The following is a 4041-nucleotide window of genomic DNA, read 5'->3' as shown; positions in this document are numbered from 1 at the left end:
GTTTCTAGATCCTAGTCCATGCACTTTAATAATACCCCCTGAAATGTACTCTTGCAGGCCTGGCTGACTTCCTATCTGGGGATTGAGTAGGGGTAGTAGGGGAGCAGTTGCTCCTGGCATCACCTGGGATCAGGGCTCCTAGCCCAAGGAAAGTGCCCCAGCTAGAGAAAGGATCTCTCCCTCCATGCCCTGTGGTTACAGATGGGATGATAAGATCCCTCTCTGGCATTGGCTGGGGGTTTTCTCTTCCCTAGAGACAGCTCTGTGAGCATTTTCAGTCTCTCTTTCTCTTCCCCTGTCTCTCCACAGCTCTGGGAAGCTCTCCATGGAGGGAGCTCCCTCCCCTCTCAGCCTGTTCAAACTCACACACCTATGAGGCTGTCTTCTTAGTGGACTCTGTCTCTTTTACTCCCAGACTTTTACAAATCAGAGTATTGTGGCTTCATTCCTTCTTAGTTTGATAGATGTGGGTGGTTGAAAAGTGTAGAGTGCCCTACTTCTCTACCATCTTGTCTCCTCTCAACCTAGTCTCATTTTTAAAAGTTCCTTTCTCTTTAGCTATTCAGCTTGTGTGCTTTCCAATACCATGCCTTTCAAATCACTGATATCTTTGGGGTATTTTTTTTTTTTTTGCATTCACAAAGCTCCTGCTGATTTTCTTTAGTGTATTTTTTATTTTTATTTTTTATATTCTGCAACTCTGGTTCTTTTTTGTATTTTCTCTTTATTGAAGAAAGGTCTCACTGACTTCCTCCATTCTTTTCTCTAGCCTGGTGAAAATGTTTATGACCATGTTTATGACAATTTAAATTTTTTATCAGGCATATTGCTCATCTCTGTTTCAGTTGTTTTTCTGAGTATTTTCCCTTAGTTTTGGAGAATATTGTTCTGTCTTATCATTCTGCTAGACTTTTTGTGTTTGTTTCTGTCAATTAGAACAGGTACTTCTCCTAAACTTGAAGGAATGAATTTGTGTATGGTTGCCCCTGTATAGGCTGTGTGTGCTGGTGACTTTTGCCGGCTGGCTGAAATTGAGGCTATTGTGGGTTTGGGGCTTGGGATTTTCTATACAGTGGGTGTCCTGTCAGAATAGCTACAGCTGAAGCAGAAGCTGGCCAGTGTGTATAGGGCTGCTATACACTGAGGGTATACTGGCAGGATAGCTGAAGTTGAAATGGGTGCAAGTGGGGTGTCCTGTGGCACTCTGTGCAAGGGTTGCTCTGGTGGGGTGTCTGGAGCTGAGGGGGTGTGCAGGCTGGGAGGTGTCTGAGCTCTCTGAGCAGCACTTTCCCTGGTTGGATAGATTAAGGTGGTTGCAAGCTGGGGGCCCTAGGACTCTAGGCACAGAGGGCACCTTGCCAAGCTAGTTAAAACTAAAGTAGATGTCAACCATGGTGTTCCAGAACTCTTCACACAAAGAGTGTCCTGAAGGCTGGATCTTAGGCAAGGTACAGGTGAGATACAGGCTGTGAGGTCCTGTAGCATTCTGCATGGTGGGGGGAGGTGGCTGGCAGGACAGCTAAAGCTAAAGTGTGTGCAGGCCAGTGTGGTCCCTGGGCTCTTTGCACAAAATAGCTGAAGCTAAAGTAGTTGCAAAGCAGGTTGTCCCAGAGCTCTTTCCCCTGAGAGCAATCTGGTGGGATAGCTGAAACTGAGTTGGGTGCAAATTGGAGTGTCTCAAAATGATCAGTCAAGGTGGTGCCCTGGCTAGATAACTGGACCTGAGGCTGCTGTAGGTGGGAGTGTTCTGGGGTGTTCTATGCAGAGGGTCCCCTGGAGGGATGGTTGAAACCATTGCAGGTATGGGCTGTGGGTTTCTGGAGTGCTCCATGCAGGGGGCAACCTGGCAGTGTGGGTTGATCTGAAGTGGATGCCAGCTGTGAGGTTCTGGAGTGTTCTGCACTGAGAGTGCCCTGGTAAGGCATCTGAAGCCAAGCTGCATGGGCCTGGAGTGTCTCAGGGTGCTTTGTGCCTGTATCACGTTGGTATGAAGGCTGTCACTTGAGCGAGCACTGACCAGGAGTGTCCCAGTGTGTACCATCTTGTGGCCATGTTGGTGGGATGGCTGGGGCTGGTATGGGCATGGGTTCTGGGCTCCCTGAGGGAGCAGACTGGTTAGGATGACTGGACTGTGCACTGCTCTGAACTTTCAAGTGGCAGTGAGGGGAAGCACAGATTGTATTTATCAGCCCCTCCCTCTCGAAGAGAGTTCATGCAGCTCCTCCCACTGCTTGATGGAGTCTAGTGCTATCTCTTTTATATGCTAGTCAAAAAAAAGCCATGGCTTTTTTTTTTCACTGTACCCAAGGACAGAGCAATCTGTTTCTGATGCCTCAGTGTTATCCCTCCCAACTGTAGTTCAGAGCAGCAGGAGTAGGGGTTTTCTTTGTTATTGTGTCTGTGTATCTTTGCTATTCTCTCTCTTGTTGTACAGAAGCTGTTCAGTTGGCCCTCAATTCTTCTACAGGAATTGTTATATAAATAGGTGTAATATGGTGTGTTTCATGCAGGTGGGGGGTTCAGGGCCTTCTTTCTTGGAATGGAACTTGCTTGGAGTTTTTAAATAGTGAAACTAAAGGAAAATAAGAACCAACTGTTCAAAAATCATAAGATGGTCAGAAAAATAATACCAATATTATAGCTTAATTCTGTTCTGAAATTTGAAATAAATGACTTTGAGCTTAAGGACATTATAAAATATCTCAGATTTATCACTACTTTGGATAAATAAGAAGGCCCAGTAATTTGGAGGGGAACTATTGATTCAGATTCTAGTAGTTTTGTGAGTCAAAATTTCTTTCTTTGTAAAATGTGAGCATCGAGTTAGATCTTTCTTCTGACTTCGATTATAAAACTGGTGACATTTGTTCTTTCTTTAAAGAAGAGTAAGTTGAAGAATATTCACATAGACATTAACCATTCCTGGATATTCATAAAATTCAGGGCCAGTGTATAAGTACACTGGCCTATTTATCTCCTTGGGTGGATACATTTCTTCAAAACAGAAGAATATATTTTACTAAAATTCTGTTTAGCTTCAAATGATTTTCTTAAAATATAGAAATTCCAGTGAATGGTTTGTGGTAGGCAGAATTTTTTGCTTTATAAAATATGACCTCTTTTTACCCTTCAAGTGGAGACTTACCTGTACATGGACATTGAAGATAGCTTAAAAGTGATGGGTCCTTACGAGGAACCAGTCTCAACCCACCCGGCTGACTTCCAGGTCCTACTCTGAGAGTAGAGCTAATATGACTTGGCAGCCAACTTAGAAATCCAGCTTTCTTATGTGGCAACAGCCACTTATGAGAGTACCTTATTTTTCTACCCACATTATTTCTCCTCCTGATCCTGGGGAAACCAGTTTGGTTCTTTGGATGCCCAAAGCTGCTGCAGGGCCACCCTGATTTCCAAGTCTACAGCTGACCACCAGCTGCCACTCTTGCTCAAAGCTTTCTCAGTGTCTTCTGCTATACTCAGCCCTAACCTAAGTAAGGGTGTGACATGCTCTCCAGTGCTGGTGGAGGATGCAGGGTCAAGTTACTGTCAGCATACACCCTCACTGAGAGATGCCTCCATTTGGACTCTACAGTCTCCCTGGAAGAGCTGTACAAGCTGTCTAGGACAGATGATGGATGGATGGATGGATGGATGATAGATAAAGATACACAGAAAGACATGTAATCACATAGAAATAGAGTTGATAAATACATAGGTAGGGAGAATCTTATGAAAGGAAAACTACTGAGTGATTGTCTTCTTGCCAGAAGAGTAAGGTGAGCCAAGATCCAGTGAGTGATAAAGTGAGTAGCAGTAAGGTATCAGTAAAGGTTGTAATTGCACAGGCACCCCTTCGAAGGCCCACATCACGGGGTAATGACATTATAATGAGAAAAACCATAGGCAAATGAAGTAAACAGTAATTCAAGAGAGAGACACATTAAATCTTGCTAGCTTCATTTTGGCAAAGTCCAAGGAAGTGCTTAAATTACTAGGAGGAGGTGGTATCAAACAGGATAGCCTAGATGATTCTGTGGTAAT

This window comes from Suricata suricatta, chromosome 4 (genome assembly GCF_006229205.1).
Source record: "Suricata suricatta isolate VVHF042 chromosome 4, meerkat_22Aug2017_6uvM2_HiC, whole genome shotgun sequence".
Lineage (NCBI taxonomy): Eukaryota > Metazoa > Chordata > Mammalia > Carnivora > Herpestidae > Suricata > Suricata suricatta.
The sequence above is the reverse complement of the archived record's forward strand: the minus strand, read 5'-3'. Positions refer to the sequence as shown.